General features: G+C 39.8%; 1 long non-coding RNA gene across 1 annotated transcript; it reads right to left on the reverse strand.

Annotated features, from left to right (window-relative positions):
* Positions 1–2,896: 2,896 nt before the first annotated feature.
* LOC103013467 (uncharacterized) lies at positions 2,897–18,909 on the reverse strand. The gene is made up of 5 exons (XR_451235.3): positions 17,862–18,909; positions 17,281–17,346; positions 6,301–7,586; positions 5,051–5,224; positions 2,897–4,710 (listed from the first exon to the last, which is right to left on the reverse strand). It is a non-coding gene; the product is annotated as an uncharacterized LOC103013467 (long non-coding RNA).
* Between the last annotated feature and the right edge of the window lie 329 nt (positions 18,910–19,238).

The raw sequence follows: 19,238 nt of genomic DNA on the forward strand, positions 1-19,238 counted from the left end.
TGCAGGACAACCAAGGCCACTCCTGGCAGGTGGACATCCGAGTCCCAGAGGACCACTCCCGTGCTTCCGACGCTGCTTCCGAAACCATCCCAAACGGACAGCAGCACCCACCGTGCTCTTCTCAGGGCCCTTCTCTGATTTTTCCTCTTCTTGAGTTTCTAATCACCCGTTTCTGTCTGGAAAGCTCCTTTCATCCCTACAAATGCAGCTTAAAGATCTCTTTCTTTGAAAAGCAATTCTATAATCTGCAAGGCAAGTTTCTGCAGCCATCTCAGCAGCTAGGATAAATATCTACTGAGAACTTTCTATGTGTTCAGTTCCTCCAGACCCTGGGGATACAAAGGTGAGTAAGAAATTCTGTTCACCAAAATCTTTCCAAAGTGGGGAGAGATAGAAATTTAACAGCCAAACAAAATACATGGTGATCAGAGCTAGAAAAATTAGAAGTGATATAAACATGAAAGTTACCATTTGCGGCATGCCCGGCAGTATTCTTGTTGCTTCCCAAAGATAAGCTCATGTACATTTCACACGATATATAAAAATTCATTGAAGTAGATGATAGGCATAAATATTAAAGTTAGAACTATAAAATTTTTAGAAGAAACTATTGGAGAAAATATTTGTGATCATGGTCTAGACAGTGATTTTTCAGTGCACAAAAACCCAAACCGTGAAAGAAAAAAAAAGTGATAACATGGCTTTCATCAAAATGAAAAACTTGCTTTTCATTTTAAAAACTTATTTTTCCAGCTCTATTGAGATATAATTGACATAAAACATTGTGTAAGTTTAAGGTGTACAATTTGGTATATGTATATATTACAAAATGATTACCACAATAAAAGTTAGTTAACAGATCCTTAAAAAAAAAAAGAAAAGAATTAGAGACAACTAACATTTCTGATTTTATAGATGGGAACACTGAGGCCCAGAGATGTTAAGAGACTTGCCCATGGTCACACAGCTAGTACGTTATAAAGTCAGGATTTGAGAACCAGTGTTCTCAGCCATTGCATCGTGCTCCCTCTTGCTGGCTCTCACCACTTCACAGTCATCCAGTGCTAATGGCAGTATCACACAGCCACAATCCAAGGGTCAGGGAGGAACAGTCACAGGCCACAGTCAGCCAAGATCCAGCTGCACAGCCACATTCCCACGGTGGTCCTAGCCTCCCACAATCCTGATGAAGACATGCACACTTGGAGTCATGTACAAAGTTACAGAGCATGCAGTAGCAACTCAATCACACAGGAACCCCTCTGCTGCTAGTTCCCAGGGGCCTGAAGTCCCTGCCCTGGGGGCTCCAAGAAGTCCACTATCTAAGATAGTTTAACAAAGATCTGGAAATGGGTAAACTTTATCCACTATCAAGATGCAAATATGGAGATGAGTGTGTGTGCATTTCAGAGACCCTGGAAGTAATTCTGTGCCCGAGGGACACTGAGTCCAGTGGGCTTGGGGGTTGGTGGGTGCATGGTGGGGGGCTGGGGGTGGAGCACAGCGGAGAAACAGCAGAATAAGAAGAAAGCCGAGTAATATTCCATTGTATATATGTGCCACGTCTTCTTTATCCATTCATCCGATGATGGACACTTAGGTTGCTTCCATGTCCTGGCTATTGTAAATAGAGCTGCAATGAACATTTTGGTACATGACTCTTTTTGAATTATGGTTTTCTCAGGGTATATGCCCAGTAGTGGGATTGCTGGGTTGTATGGTAGTTCTATTTTTAGTTTTTTAAGGACCCTCCATACTGTTCTCCATAGTGGCTGTATCAATTTACACTTCCACCAACAGTGCAAGAGTGTTCCCTTTTCTCCACACCCTCTCCAGCACTTATTGTTTCTAGATTTTTTGATGATGGCCATTCTGACCGGTGTGAGATGATATCTCATTGTAGTTTTGATTTGCATTTCTCTAATCGCATAGCACAGGGAGATCAGCTTGTGCTCTGTGACCACCTAGAGGGGTGGGATAGGGAGGGTGGGAGGGAGGGAGATGCAAGAGGGAAGAGATATGGGAACATATGTATATGTATAACTGATTCACTTTGTTATAAAGCAGAAACTAACACACCATTGTAAAGCAATTATACTGCAATAAAGATGTTAAAAAAAAAAAAAAAAAAAGAAGAAAGCCGATTGTGGAGGACCTTAGCCCAGACTGAGGATTTGTCCTGAGGACAATGGGGAGCTAATGGAATATTTACGGTAAGGTAGGTAAGGTGCCCCTCCCTTGGCTGAGAACTCTGGAGGTAGGCTTGTCAGATTTAGCAAATAAAAATACACGATACCCGGTTACCTTCGAATTTTACACGAACAGTGAATCATTTTTATAAGTATTTGCCATATGATATTGGGGATGCACTTTTACTAAAAAATTCCTGTCTATCAGATTGCATAGATATTTGGCAAATAATTTTTTAGTATAAGTATGTCCCATGCAATCAGATATACAATAAATATTTTTTAGTGTATGTCCCAAATAGCACACTGGACTTACTTATACTAAAAATATATTCACCATGGTTGATATAAAAGTCAGATGTAACTGGGTGTCTTATGTCTTTTCTGGCAAACGTGACTGGAGGAGACTAGGTTTGGGAAGGAAGGTCAGGAGTCTGAGTTCAGGGACATGATGGGTTTGAGATGCTGGGGGCCATCCACGTAGGGATGAGGGGTGGCCAGTCAAATGAGTGAGGGCCAGGGGCTCAGCCTGGGACAGAGGTAAAACTGTGGGATTCATCAGAGTATAAAGAGTGGAAGAAGCCTGCTATAGATGCATATGCTGCCTGATGGAAAAGCCAAAACCTAGAGGCAACGCATGAACACTCACTACCCCACGAGCCACTCCAGAAAATACTGACGCTGAGAGGATTACAACTTTGTTAGGGTTATTCTTTTTTTTAAAAAAATATTTTATTGGAGTATAGTTGATTTACAATGTTGTGTTAGTTTCAGATGTACAGCAAAGTGAATCAGTTAACCACTCTTATATAGAATCTTTTCCCATATAGATCATTACAGAGTATTGAGTAGAGTTCCCTATGTAAAGTGGTACAAATGAACTTATTTACAAAACAGAAATAGAGTCACAGATGTAGAAAACAAATTTATGGTTGGTGAGGTCGTTGGAATTTGAAGAGGTCTAGTGTGTTAAAGGGTGTCTACATGGACACGCAGTGACCTTTATACTTATATGCCACTTTATTATTTATAACATGTTTAATAGAGAGTTTGTCAGTGTTTCCACCAATGCTGTAAAGTATTTATTTCAATTTCATAAAGGATGAAATTAATTCACAGAGAGATTTTGTATTATAATTTAGTCCATTGTAAGAAAGCCAAGGAGTGACAGAGCTGGAGGGACAAACCCAGCTGTATGACTCCAGGCAATCCTCCCCATATAGACCCTTCTGTACAATACGGAAATTCTGCGATGCTTTAGGGAAAAAATATCTGGAGCAATAATATGCATTCACTTTGCCCCCAGATGCCATTCCATCTTATATTGACTCTTTAAAACGGCTAAGGTGTCATCTTCTTATAATACACACAGTCTTACTTGAACAAGGACCAGAGAAACACTGGCTACATCCATCCATCACTTGGCCATCTCATCGCAAATGTAGAGCTCCATATGTCTGCTGTGGTACAGTCACCAGCACTGACTGACCATGAAGTTGGGTCAATAATTGAATTCCCAGCGTCACAGCCTGTTTCCAGCAGTAACTTAGAAACAGACTTGCCATATCAAAGAAAATCTTTGTCTGCATAAGGACAGTCGGGTTTTGAAGCCTTTTGAGAGCAACCCAAACGACTCAAAGAGAGTTCTCTGCCTTAAATAGATAACAACCTCACTCATCTTCTTTACTGGTTGCATTTGCAGCAAACATAAATAATAATTCATATATATTTTTTCTAACCAGTAATTTTCTGACAAAATATTTCTGAGCAAACCATGGCCTGAAATACTGGTGTTCTCTTAAAAGTGAAGAAAACTCCCTTGTGCGCTTCTAGATGGCATCTGATATACCTGTAAGAGTTTGAGCTTTTAAGGAAAGAATGGGACTTGAAGGAGCTGGTGATGTTTATCTCTAAAAAGAGAAGGCTTGTATGCATGCCTCAGGCATGGGAGTAACATGAGGGTGGGAGGTGTAGGGAGTGACGGTCATGATTACCTGTAGACACTGGAAGAGCTGCCATGCAAGAGGACGTAGACTTACTCTCCATAGAGACAGGTTGTGAATGATAGGAAGGCAGATTTGGGTTAAATGTAGAAAAGAATGTTCTAGCAATTATTGCTATTTTAAAAAATGGAATGAATTACTTTATAAAGCACAGAGTCTCCTGTTCCTAGAAGAGTTTGAGCTGAGACTAGATGTCTGTTTGGTTATCTACTGCAGTGTAACAAATTATCCCCAAACTTAGTGGCTTAAACAACCACCATTTTATTGATTTGCTCAGGATTCTGTAATCTGAGCAGGGCTAGGTACGGACATTTCATGGGGCATCAAAGGATCCACTTTGAAGGTGGCCTCACTGAGGGCTGGCAGGTTGGTCCTGGTCGTCAGCTAGAAGCACAGCTGGGGCTGTTGGCTGGAGGCCTCGGTTCTCCTCCACGTGGCTGCTACACATGGCTAGGCTGGCTTCTCCCAAATTGGTGGTCACAGGGTAGTTAGACTTCTTACATCATGTCTGCCTTCCCCTAGACGAAAGAGAAGTTAAGGTTTAAGTCTAGAACTGGCATAGTGTCACTTCCTCCACCTTCTACTGGTTGAAACAGGTCACTGGGCCAGAGCAAGTTCAAGGGGAGGAAACCCATAAGGATGTGCACACACTAACTTTATTGGAGGCACCAAATTTATGTTCTATCACAATGCCCCACTAGCTTCATTGTAGAGAAGATTCATTTTCTGGGTAGGATGTTGAATTGGCTGACCACTGATTCTTCTTTAAATTCTAGAATTCTCTGGTTCAGTTTATTTTCAACTTACGGTTTCCTAGTACAATAACAGGCACACGATGACCATTAACGTGGGACTTACTGATTGATTGATTCCACACAACTTATCAATATATTTTCCAGCTGAGGCAGAGCCTTGGTCATCGTTTCACGGGAACACAGCTCTCTGTAAGACTCATGCCTTCTCAAACCAATCGACGATTACTCTTCACTCTGCAGATACCAGCTTGGTCCCAAGTAATTCATTTTATAAATGCTGTTACCAGACAGAAGCACATGTTATTGTAGTTTGCAAAATCCGTGCTGCAACAAAAGGAATAGTAGGGGGTTATATGCTATAACTTATCTATATATTTATTTTGCTACCTGAGTTGTTTTTTTAAAGGTAAAGTTTCTCTTTATCATAAATGTAATACACACTCACTGTAGCAAATGTGTATAGAAAAGAAACATACAAAAAAGAAAAACAATCACTTACAATGACCCATAGATAACTAACTACTCCAGCCTTTTAATATATATTTTAATATAAGTTAACATAGTTATAGTATTCATTTTATTTCACCATAACTTATTTTCTATGATGCTAAAATTTTTATGAGATCAAAATAATACATTTTATGTTACAATAATATTCCATAATATTATTACAATCTTTTTTAATGTTTTAAATTTCTATACGTAATTCTGCCATATGGGTGTACCATAATTTGCTTAATTATTATGCTAATCTTGGACTTTATTTAAAATTTTTCTAACATTAAATACCATATTAGTATAAACATTTTTTCTGCATAAAGTCTCTTTAAATTTAGAAAGAGATTCTTATATATGTTCTTAAAATATACTTCAAAGAGATGCTTTAACATTTACTCATTTCATTCCACAAGTTTTTATTGAGCCCCTATTATGTTTCAGACACATTGCTAGCTACTGAAAAAACTTGTGTGTTTATTGTGTGCGGAATATTTGCCAGGTACAATGCTAAGGGTGTCTATGTTAGTTTGCTAAGGCTGCCATGACAAATTACTACAAATCGGGTGGCTTAAACAACAGAAATTATTCTCTCATGGTTCTGAAGGCTAGAAGTCTGAGATCAATGTGTCAGCAGGGCTGTTCTCATTCCAAAAGATCTAGGGAAGAATCTTCCTTGTCTCTTCCTAGCTTCTGATGGTTGTCAGCAATCCTTGGCATTCCCTGGCCTTGAACCTATGGAATAGCGACTCTCATCACTCCAATCTCTGTCTCCATTGTCATATGACCTTCTTCTCCCTGTGTGTGTCCAAATTTCCCTCTTCTTATAACAACACCTGTCAATGCGTTAGGACTCACCCTAATCCAGTGTGACCTCATCTGAACTTGAATGCACCTGCGAAGACTTTGTTTCCAAATAAGGTCACATTCACAGATTCCAGGTAGACATGGATTTTTGGAGGATATTATTCAACGCAGTACAGTGTTCCGTGAATAATGTTTTCTGATTCTCACAATTGCCCCTTTGGATAAGTAAGTCAGACATTCTGAAGTCAGTTATCTTTTCAAGGGTCTTTCAGAGCGGAAGCTGTGGATTAGGTGTTCAAAACTGTGGGCTCCAACTCCAAGGCTCCCGCCTGCAAACGCCAGCGATGATGCTGGAGGGGCTATGTGTATCAGAGACCAACAGTCTGGGAGAAGGAGCAAAAGCGAAGGGCTTTCCCATCAAGAGGATAGAGATTCTCCAGCCCTGTGAGTTACAATGACCTCACTCCTTATTTTTCTCCTTCAGGAAAGGTGGAGGAGCCAGGGACTGAGGACAGAAGAGAAGGGCACTGAACAGGGATCCCTTGGAGCTCCAGGAGGAAAAGCCAGGAGTGGCCCCGGCAGTGCTTCAGGAGTCACTACAGCTACTACAGTCAGAATCCAGCTGTGGGGCTACAAGGTGTTCTGGGGCAGGCAGGTCATCGAGTGGTTCTGAGAGGTGCGGATGGTAATGGGAACAGAGGGAGCAGCTTTCAGCCAAGGAGACCTCATTTTCCTAATGAATTTTGCATCCCCCTGATGAGGACACATGGGTTGGCTTAAAAAGAGCATCAGTGGAGCCTCTCTTAACTTCATCATTTCCACTCTCACATCCTGAATGAGCACCTCTAAATTTGGAACTGACAAAAGGCTGCCAAAAGATGTCCTTTCAGAAAATAATGGGCTTAATGGGCCTTTTGACAAATGGCTGTGGTTTCATTTTCTGCTGCCCCCGAGTTTGAACTATTTTTCCTTTTTTTAAAGGAGGTGCTGTGTACATCTTTGTTTCCAATAATTGGATCTGAGTGGAAGGGAAAAGTCTCTGTGGAATGAGTTTCCTGTGAAACCAGATTTCAACCTTCTAAAATGAAATATTAGTGGAAAGCTGTCTGGTTTAAAGAGTCTAACTGTGAGAAGACAGTCTTCCCACTGACTGTCCTCAAAAAGGTAGGAAGAAGGCTCGTGGGAGCATGAAGAGTGAGCTTCACATCTCAGAGGGGCGGGCTTGTTGGTCCTTGGCTTCTTCCAACAGCTCCGGATGCTGCTTCTCTGGGGTTGAGGCACAGGACATTTCAGATCTTGCTTCCTTAGAAACATGTTTGCGCCATTTCTATCTTGTTCTGTTCAATTTTTAGCAAGAAAGAAGAAAACTTCCTGTGAGTAGAGTGCGGTGGACTTTTCAGTTAAAACACTGAACGAAGCATATGCATTTAACATGTCTCCTCCTCCTTCCTCCATCCCCAATTTTAAATCAAGAGAATAATCCAGGGCTTCCCTGGTGGTGCAGTGGTTAAGAATCCACCTGCCAATGCAGGGGACACGGGTTCGAGCCCTGGTCCAGGAAGATCCCACATGCCGTGGAGCAACTAAGCCTGTGCACCACAACTACTGAGCCTGTGCTCTAGAGCCCGCGAGCCACAGCTACTGAGCCCGCGAGCCACAACTACTGAGCCCACGTGCCACAACTACTGAGCCCACGTGCCACAACTACTGAAGCCTGCGTGTCTAGAGCCCATGCTCCGCAACAAGAGAAGCCAGGACAGCAAGAAGCCCGCACACCGCAACGAAGAGCAGCCCCCGCTCGCTGCAACTAGAGAAAGCCGGCGCACAGCAACGATGACACAACACAGCCAAAAATAAAAACAAACAAATAAATAAATAATTTTTGTTTTTAAAAAGAAAATAATCCAAAAGAGAAGAAAATGCATTAGCACCAGAAACCAGGAATTGTGCATTTCAAAAGTATGCCAGGAACTTCATGGGATCTCTGCAAAATGTCACGCGATGGAAACCAGATGGAGGGCATGGGGCAGGTTGCTGGACTTGTGGGCCCCACCGTTGTTGGGAAGGCAATGGCAGGGCTCCACCTAACCCTGTGGCTCGTGCTGCAGAGAAGAGAGGCAAGGGCGGGGGCATGCGCGGTGATGGGGAGCCAGCCTCCCTCCTGGCGAGTGTCCTGGAACAGGTAGTCCAGCTCCAGAGCAGACGGCTACTGGAGGCTCTCGTCACAACAGTGTCTCCAGGTGCAGGCAGGGACACCCTGACACCACGGGTGCTGTCACCCCCAGCTGCTATCAAGAGGCTTCATGGCAGCTGCAGAAGTGGGCAGTGACCTGCCTTCCTCAGCAAAGAAAGTCTTTGGTGCAGCCATGAAGCCTCCATAGGTAATGCAACCTCTGACCTATATAAAAAGCATGGTAAGTCATGGCTTTCCTTTCTCCCTTATCTGGACTTAGACACTTCCAGCAGTGTCCTGCACAGTGTGTCCTCAACTCTTCCAGAAGCCACTCCACTACCAGTGCTCCCAAATATAGACAGAACTCCCTGCATGATAAGCAAGCTGAGAAATACAACTGGACATTTGCAAGGAGTTGCTGGTTCCAAAAGGGATCAATCTAGGGACTCAGAGCAAACACCCTCTTCATCATGATCCCTAATTCTTGGGTGTGAAATAGGCTTCTTGAACCAGAAAGAAAGCTTTGGAGATTCCCTAATTTGCGTTCTCAGTGGATATTGTGTCTGTGAATAGAATGGTGTGAGAACAGGAAAGAAGGTTTTCTGATGAAAAGTACAACCACTGAATTCAAAGAAAAAAATCATTGGAAGTGCGGAAGTTTAGATCAGAGCCTCCAAAATTCTCAGAGGAAAAGTCTGCAGAGATTAATAAGAAAAGCAAAATTAACTAGATAAATAAATAAGTGAACAATATATAGAGATAAATAGAGGTCATGGAGGACAAATTCAGGAGATTCAAAATATCTATCATCAGAATGGAAATAGCAACAAAGGTCAGAGCCATAATAAAAAGATTTTCCTGTAATAGATGACATTTCACTCACACTTTTAAAGTCTTTTCCATAAATATGGTTCTGACTTCTCTTACATTCATAACCTTCTCTATTTGGGCTTCCTCTCCTTTTTTTCTTGATTAGCCTTTTTAAAGAGTGGTTACTTTCAGGATTCCCTGAAGTTGCCCATTTATAAGAATCAACTGGAGTGCTTGATAAAATACAGATTTCAGGGTCTTTCCTCAAATGTTCAGGGTTTGAATTTGAGGAGGTAGGGGGACCTGGAAATTTTATCCAGCACAAGACGTTATCTTAAGATCATCTAAGTTTGGGTAACTTACATATTGCCATGCCCTTTTCAAATAACTAATTTTTGATTTATTTAACACTTTTACTGTTTTTGTAATTCAGATATTTCTGGTTTTGTCTTCATCATTTCTTCCCTCAGAGTTTTGCTTTTACTCCCCTCCTTTTCTAGATTTTTAAGATAAATCCTTAGTTTATTGACATTTTTCTTTTTTTCTCAAGTGATAAAAGCTTTTAAAACATAGACATTTCATCTGAGAATAGATTTGTCCAAATTATATGTTTTTTGATTAACCGTGTTTGCATGGGTATTATTTTCTAAATAGGTTGCAACTACAAGTTGATCCCTTTTATTAAACAAAGCCTCATTTACATTTTTTTCACTTGGTTTTTGTTTAACTTCTAAAGTTTTTCTAAAATTTCATTGCCAGTAAAGACCTTCAGTTCTATAACCAATTAGAAGAAATATAGTCAACTGACATCTAATCAAAATTATAAATTATTAGGATGGGAGTATAAACTTGTAGATAAAAGAGATGTTGCTAAGCAGAAAAAATAAAATTAAATATTAGAATACATCAATTTCGAGCAGGATTTCTTAACCTTGACACTACTGGCAATCTAGACGGGATAATTCTCTTCAGGGAGGCTGTCCTGTGCTTGTAGGAGGCTTAGCAGTAGCGCTGGTCTCCGCCCACCGGATGCCGGTGTTAATATCAACCCCGAAAGCTGCCTTCCAGAGGTAAAAACACCCCAGGTGAAAACCACTGAGTTAGAGAAAATGACTTCTATCTTTGCTGGAGGATGAATTTGGACACTTGCAGGTCTTAAACCCACCACCCTTTTCCCTTTCAAAATCCTTTCTCCAGCACAGGCTCACTCCCCTGGGCTTTAGAGGGGAGTGGAGACGGAGGTTGCTTTGAAAAGCACACAGTAATGTGCTTTAATCAATTTATTAATTCTTCTTCTGTCTAGGAGAGCTCATAGCACCTTTTTCTCTCCATCCTTGGCAACAGAAGCTTAAACCAATATTATTAAAATACCAACAAAAGTAGCTGGAACAATTCCCATAAGGCAATTATACAGCAGGTCCGTAATGCATGTTAATAGGTTCTCCGAAGTATTTATTTTACATCACTGAATGGTGGGCATTTTTAAAATTAATTTTTAAATGGAATATTTCTTTTCTTTTAATTTATTATTTATTTTTTATACAATTTTGAAAGGTCACTTTCCATTTACAGTTGTTACAAGATGTTGGCTATATTCCTTGTGTTGTGCAATAAATACATCCTTGAATCTGTCTTACACCCAATAGTTTGTACCTCCTACTCCCCCACCCCTATATTGCCACCCACCCCACCAACTGGTAACCATTATTTCACTTAGCATAATGCCCTCCCGGTCTATCCATGTTGCTGCAAATGGCAAAATTTCATTCTTTTTTTATGGCTGAGTAGTATTCCATGGTATATATGTACCACATCTTCTTTATCCATTCATCTTTTGAAGGACACTGAATGGTGGGCATTTTAATCTCTCTTTTGTAGTCAGTACATTGAGGCTCCAGGAGATTTAATAAATGGCCCAAAGTAATGTAAGTACCTAAGAGGTGGCAGACTGGAGATAGGACCTCAGGGTGGCCTGCTTCCCACGTGAATGATCTGATTTCTTAGTTAAGATGGAAGTCTGTTAAGTGTGTCTTACTTGCCCCTCCCCCAGTTCTTATAAAATTACCCTTAAAGTTCATAAAACTACACTGCTTTTTCATTTTATTTCACAAAGTTTATATTTTGTTGTGCAAAAGATAAGAAAACAAGGAAAGTCAGAAAATGTTCATGCTATTTGGTCCACTAGTTCTGCTGATGGCAATTTATTCTAATGCAATACAAGTAAAGCTATTTTGCAATAAAATGTTTACCATAGTGTTATGTATAACAGTAAAACCTTTAGAAAAATACAAATGTCTGAGATAAGGTAATGAGTTACTAACTCTGATATAGCCACACAATGGGTTCTTATAAAAATATTTAAAATTATGCTTATGAAGCTATTTCACTAGCTTTTTTGTTTTAAGATAGATTTAATTGTAAAAATAAAATAACAGTACAAAAAGTACAAACATGAACATAAAAATTCTCTAACTATTCCAACACTTAATACAGCAGTCGTTAGGGCTATTGATAAACTTGCTGACTTCTCTTATTCTAGAGGTAGTAGGATTGAACTTGCCTGCCCACCTCAAATTAGATGTGATCATGTGACTCACTTTGGCCAATGAAAGGTGAGCAGCCATGAGCTCGCCCGTTTCCCAGCACCCTTGTCACGCTGCGTTTAATCAGTGTTATCAACCATACGCGATCTGGTAGCAGGTAAGTATTTCCCTTTTTTTCTTGCCTTTCTTTGTTTAGTGAAGTTGAACCACTTCATGCTGAAAGTTTGTAGTTATCCTTTGGTGACTCGTCAAGTCATCTAACTAATTTTTATTGTCAGTGTTCTTTGCATCTTGACCCATTCGCTGTCGGATAGGTTGCAAACATTTTATCTTTCTGTCATTTTTTCTTTCGACTTTGCTCATGATTTCTTCACAAAGCGACTAATGTTTATATATTCAAACTGTATTCTTTATTTAAAGGTTTTGGTCTTATGACATTCTTAGAAAATACTTCCCCACTTCAAAATTATGAATATTCACCTAAAGCTGTATTCTAGTGCTTTGATGTTTTTATTTTTTAATACTTAATTTTTGTATACTCTAGAATTTACTTTGAATTAAGGAGAGAATTCTAGTGATCGAGTTTTATTTTTCAACTGGTTAATATATTGTCCCAATGTCATTTATTAAGCCATCTCTCTTATCCCCATTGACTTAAAATTATGCAGAGTATTTGATGACACGGGAACATGCTTATCACAATGCCATGTGTAAAGATCCAAGTGAAACAAAGTTGTAACTGACAGAATGCCCCCTATCTCAAACAAATGTGTTTATAGAAAAGTTTTGGAAGGAATTATATAATGCTATTTTGGGGAGAGTATTTTACTTTAATATTTTAATATATTTTCTAAAATTCCCACAAAGCATTATTTTGTTTCATAATCATGAAAAACATATATCGTTTGAAATTACTATGTTCTTGAAGGAAGTAAGGAAAGGGGCCTATAAATTCAGCTTATTTTCCTCATAAAATTATTTTCCTTGCCTTAGCTATATTGCTCAAAGTTCTCTGAATTCTGGCAACATTACTAGTTAATTTTCTGCTATAGAGTGCTTCCATATTTCAAATTCATCACCCTGTAAACTTTCCAAGCAGTGGGGATAAATGTGAGTTTTCTCAAGTGAAGAATTATAGTGTGTCTTTAGTGAAAATGCAGAATCTTAGGAATGCAATTGGATTGTGCAAAGGGAGATAAAGTGATTTTTAGTGGTAAAACTCAACTCACACCTCCTGCTGTTCAGTGTTTGTTTTTCTTCCTTTTGCTTCTGGTTACAATAGATTTTGCAAATACCTCAGCTTTTCTTTTTTCTTTTTTTTTTTTTTAGTGCTTTGAGAAGTCAAGCCACTTTCCTTTAAGGGCATCATGATAAATATCACCCCTTACAATTCACAAAGAGATTCTGTACAGCAGTGAAAATAGCTAGGTCTGACCCTTAGGAATATGTTCATATGAATATGTGTATATATGTTTATATATTTATGATGGACTTCATAAATGTGATTTATGCAATTATATAAAACAAAAATGTGTACAAAAATAAGCAAATTACTGAATATTATATCCAGTAAGATATTATTTTTTATTTTATCATTTATTTATAAAGTGTAAAGCATACAAAAAAAAAGAGCTCTATATTATTTAGGGATGATGTAGGAATGACATAAAGAAATACATGAGGCAAATCATAACTGTCTATCCATGTCAGTGGTTAGCTCTGATGGGAAGTTCATTGAGGAGAGCCACATGGGAGATAAAAGAAATCCTGTGGACCTTGACTCTTCCTGAAAGAGCTGAATCTGCACTTGGTGAAGGAGAGGAAAGGGGGAGTCCAAGGTGACTCCTGGATGCCAGAGGGAATGTCTGGGTGATGGTGGAACCATTCACCAAGATCCAGAATGTAGAAGGCTGGGTACCTTCTCCCATTCTTTCCCTTTCCAATCTGTGCCTGGTAGGGTTGATTTCTGTGGATGTTTCAACTGGGCTCCATCACCCTGTGATATCTGGTTGGGTTTGGCCCTGGGGCAGCACCAACAGAGATCAGAGGGTGGGAAGAGGAAGCCGCGGAGGGTGTTTATTCCTTGGCTCCCTCCACTTCAGACCGCAAGCTGACACCAGCTGCAAGCCCTTTCCTGCTGCACTCTGGGTGCCTGGAACTACCTCTTGCGTCTTCAGTCTGGCAGAGCTATGGCTCCCTGACATTGCTCATGCAAGGGTACATCATCTTTCCTTGTTGATCTTCTATTACTGTGCCCGTCTCTTGAAAATGGCTTCTTTATTAAGCTGTCCTCAATTACCCTTTTTGAATGAGTTGTCTGTTTCCCGCAGCTTTTCTGACTTGTGTAAGGAGTACGACAAATTAGTTTCCTATGGCTGCTGTAACAAACTACCACAAATTCAGTGACTTAAAGCAACACATATTTGTTCTCTTGTAGTTCTGAAGGTCAGAAGTTGAAGATAGGATGAAAAGGCTGGATTCCTTACGGAGATGTTAGGGGAGAATCCATTTCCAGGTGTTTCCAGTGTCTGGAGGCTGCCACATTCTTTGGCTCATGGCTCTACATCACTCTACCCTTTCCTTCCATCATTACTTCTCTTTCTCTGACTCTGACCCTCCTGCATTCCTCTTATAAGGAGCCTCATACTTATGTTCCACCCACCTCAATAATCCAGAATCATCCCTCCATCTCAAGATCTTTAACTTAACCACATCTGCAAAGTTCTCTTTGCCATGTAAGGTAAAATTCATAGGTTCCAAGAAGATTAAGATGTAGATATCTTTGGGAGGCCATTATCCTGCCTACCATGACAGATTTTTCAGGAAAGATGTTAAATTTGATTTTAGATTTAAGAGGCCTGTGGAAATTGGAGAAAATATAGAGTAGGCTGTTGGATATCTGGATCTAGAGGTCAATTTAGTTTTCAAGACCTTCTGTGTACATGGATCATATCACATTCCTCTGTTGAAACCGATGTAAAAGGAAGACAAAACTTGTCTTCCCATATTTGGTTTTGCTAAATCCTATAAAGGAAGCCATCCTATTCCAACACTACTTATTAAGGTGGTCTTAAAGGTGGTCCCGTTCCTCTTTGAGTCTGCCTTTTCTATCTTAAGGATATAGAGCCTCTCAATTATACAGTCTTGTAATTTCAGGCAATGGTTATACAAAGTCAAAGTGAATTATAGCACAATTCAAATCCGATGACCTCATATGCAGTTGATTGTTTTTAAGACTTGCACGTGCTGTGTTGACTCCACTATGGTACTTTGGGTCATTGCCAATAGAGGTACATTGGTTATAAGTTAGGGTTAGCTGGATTTGGAAAACTGAGTGTTTTTATATCATAATGATAACTTTTACAGGCTTAGATTATTAATTAGTTTAAATATTACTTCATTCTTTCATTATCTAGGTGTCTTTGAACTTATACTTTGTTTGCCTCATTTTTCTTATTTATGACATAGTGATGGAATAATTTATCATGCTGTTGTCAGATTAAAGAGAGTAAAGATTCAAAAGGCTACTGTGGCCCTTGTAACATAGAAAGTACACGAAAGCATTAGTTCCCTGGCTGTTTTTCCAGTTGACCTCATGTATTAAAATAATACACCACTAGCAAAACACTCATTCTTAGTAAAATTCAATTCAGTAATCACTTACTGAACACATGCACTAAGGAATGATAGGCATTGAAGCAGATACAGAGATGTATGGGCTACATCTTCTTCCCTTATGAGGTTTACAGTCAAATGAGTGAGGCAGACAAGGCAGAAACAACCCTAATAGAGCATGTAAATGTAAATACATCTCTTTACCTACAATAGCAGTGACAGTTTTAGACTGATCTCTCCAGCCTTCCCATCTGATATTCATTATTATACACAACTGCCATTTGGTGACAGCTGGTTGGAATTAGGGATGCAGTTTGTGGCCATGGAACTAAGAGGGCAGTGCTAACCAGGGTCATGGTCTCGTTAGCACAGAGCTCTAACCAGCTGAGCTCATCAGCCAGAGATGTACAAATTTGCCCAGGAAAATGGTACTGATGATAATCCTAGAAATAAAAGAATATTTATTAAAAGGAGAGAATCAGTAATGATTCCATAAAGGACTGTTTCAAAATCCAATTCAATGAATAATTAAGTTATATGTTTTACATGTAAGGCACTGTGCTTAGGTATGAGGGAGATTGTACAGTGACTAAGTCGGGGAAGACGCAGTCTTACCCTCAAGAAACTGACAGACTAATTGCGGGGAAGTAGCCTTGAGGGCAACTAAGACAGAATATGCCAGGGGCCTTGGGGAAAGTGCTGGGCTGTGGGGTTTGAAGGAGAGAGAATAGATTTGGTTGAATGGGTTAATGAAGATGTCAGGGCGATGGGACATTTGAAATAGACCTTGAATCAGGACCATGTGAATATACTCAAAATATTGCATATGCCTTATAGTTTATTTATTCAATTTTGCTTACATCTTTCTTGATTTTCTGAAACTATTTAAAAAATTAACCAAGTGGCACAAATTACATTACCATAAAATGCAAACACAGAGTCGAGTATGAAAGTCTCCTTCACTGTGGCTCTCATTTCAACTCCTTTCTCCAGATATTGCAAATGTGTATTATTCAGAACACTTTCTATGTGTTTATTTACATATATTTGTGCTTATGCAAATATTTGGGAAAACATTGACCTATACTATGTACAAAATCGTTCAGCCCTTGGCTTTTTAAAAAATTTAACAATATGTTTTGTCTTTTCCCATGTCATTCTTATAAATCTATCTCCTTTTTAGTAGCTGAATGGTTGTTTCTAGACCCATGCTGTCCACTATGGTATCCACTAGCCACTTGGGATCTATTTCTATTTAAATTTAAGATAATTGAAATTAAATAAAATTTAAAATTCAGTTCCTCAGTTGTGCTTACCACATTTCAAGTGCTTAGCAATCACAAAGATACTGTGCTGGACAGAGCAAATATAGAACATTTCCATCATTGCTAAAAACTCTATTGCATGGAACTACGCCATGCTACAAATGCACCAGCGTTTACTTAGACATTCACTCTCTGTTGAAGAACATTTAGGGTCTTTCCCACTTTTCAGTATAATAAAAATGCTGCAGTGAACACCTTTGAACACCCACCTTTTGTGTACATGGGGGAGGGTTTGTGTGGAATAGATTTCTAGAATAGAAACGTCAGGGTTGCATTGCAAGCACACTTGAATTTGGATAGATAGTGCCAAATTTTCTCTTAAAAGGTTGCACTAGTTATATCACTTTAGAGCCTACTTGAATGCTCATTTTTCAACTGCTTACCAGCCCTGGAGATTACAAATCTCTACAATTTTGCCACCCTGATGGACAAAAAAAAAAATCCTGCTATCTTTTTAATTTGAATTTTTTGATTTCTTAGTGACATTGGGTATTTAAATATAATTTTTAATTACCTAAAGAAATGCATGAGTATATTTTTATTGTAAAACATTACAATTTCTTACCTGTCTGGTTAACGGTGGTCCAGAAGACAATTTATCTCTACTGACAAAGGTCGCAGATGTCCTGAACTGAACAAATCATAGGATGAGAAATATGAACAGTCAATGAGCACAAGAAAAATATAATTTTCTACTTGCACCAGTAGAAATGCGAAGTAAAATAAAATGTAAAAGAAAGAAGTGAAAAGTAAAGTATATGTATTATATTATATTATGTTACATTACATTACATTATATTATATTATATTAAGTTTTCTTGGCTATAATTGTTCCAGGCACTAAACAACAAGCACATTTGGGGTTCAGTATAAAATATTAAATAATATTGATGAATTCTATGAATCAGTACTGCAACTAGAATAGTCTTACAACATGTTACTTTGGTTAGTTGGTTTTTCTTGGGGGGGAGGCAGGGACGCGAAGAACGTGTTAGCTTCAGCGTTATCAGCGATACTTCTTGCCAAAGATTAGATTGAAAAAACTGAGCTGAGAGCAGCAGGCAGAGAATCGACTGACAGGCAACAGGGCAAACAATCCTTTGTTGCTAAGAAACGCCATCCTTGTAAGAGTAGCAACTCACTCACCCCCATGTGAAAGCCGAGTCCAGATCTGCACCACGGAACCTGCTTCATGTGGAAGAAATCAGCTGGCGGTGGTCCATGGATGCAGGCAGAAGCAGGAAGTAAAGATTCTGCAGCAAAGGTGTATAAGAGGAATACATAAAAACCGACTTTGGAAACCCGTTGAGTAAAATCCGTATAATTCATAGACTGTCTAAAGATGAAGCTACCTGTCATCTTTAAGCCACACCCACTAGAAACACTTGAGTTTCCTGAGGTAACTGTGCAGCCTTGATTAAGACGTAATTAAGCCACAATGCCCAATGGCTTTGGAGGAACATGCTGGCTGAATAGATATTTAGCTGTATTAAGCAGGGAATGTCGTGGCTGTTGTCATCTTCAGTGAATGCCTGGCAGGAGCTGAAGTACCCCTTCCCAGGAAAGGACCCTCATCCCTCATAGGGAGGCGAGAGCTGTGAGAGGTTGCAGAGATGGGGCCTCCAGTTAGACGCAGGAAGATGATGCACCATGTTGTTAAGGTCACTGAGATTGCTGAGGATTCATGAGTCTTTCTTATGTACCAGCTAATAAAGACTCAGAACTCAGAGCTTGAGGTTCGGACAGATGGGGAAGAGGATGCCAAGGCTTGGCAGAAGGCAATCAAACATCCATGCACTAACAGGGTGGGCCAGAGCACGCCGGACCACGCAGGAGAGAGTTCTAGAGCCTGCAGGAGAGGAAGGCAGCTCAGCTGAACTGTGCTTTTAACCCTGGCTCAGTAATACTCCCTCCCCGTCAGGACGGCAGAGCTGCAAATGGACACCACTTGGGCCATAGATTCTTCTTCTTCTTTTTTTTTTTTTAATAAATTTATTTATTTATGGCGGCGTTGGGTCTTCGTTGCTGCACGCGGGCTTCCTCTAGTTGCGGTGAGCGGGGGCTACTCTTCGTTGTGGTGCACGAGCTTCTCATTGCGGTGGCTTCTCTTGTTGTGGCTCACGGGCTCTAGAGCGCAGGCTTCAGTAGTTGCAGCACACAGGCTCAGTAGTTGTAGCACACGGGGCTTAGTTGCTCCGCGGCATGTGGGATCTTTCCAGACCAGGGCTTAAACCCGTGTCCCCTGCATTGGCAGGCGGATTCTTAACCACTGTGCTACCAGGGAAGCCCAGGCCATAGATTCTTGATGGATGCATCCCTGTCTCTGCACACGGGTGATATGTAAATCAACTATACTTCACTTAAGAAAAATACAACCTATCTTAAAAAAAAAATTCTAGGAGCTTGTCTTATCAGCATGGGTTCCGTTTAAAGGGTCATTTCTCATCTTCATAAAGATATATAGAGGTTTTAAAAACGTCCATAGGAGTTGTTATCTATAGATAGCTGGATTGGGTGGACCCT

The sequence above is a fragment of the Balaenoptera acutorostrata genome, chromosome 8 (genome assembly GCF_949987535.1).
Source record: "Balaenoptera acutorostrata chromosome 8, mBalAcu1.1, whole genome shotgun sequence".
In the NCBI taxonomy this organism is placed as follows: Eukaryota; Metazoa; Chordata; class Mammalia; order Artiodactyla; family Balaenopteridae; genus Balaenoptera; species Balaenoptera acutorostrata.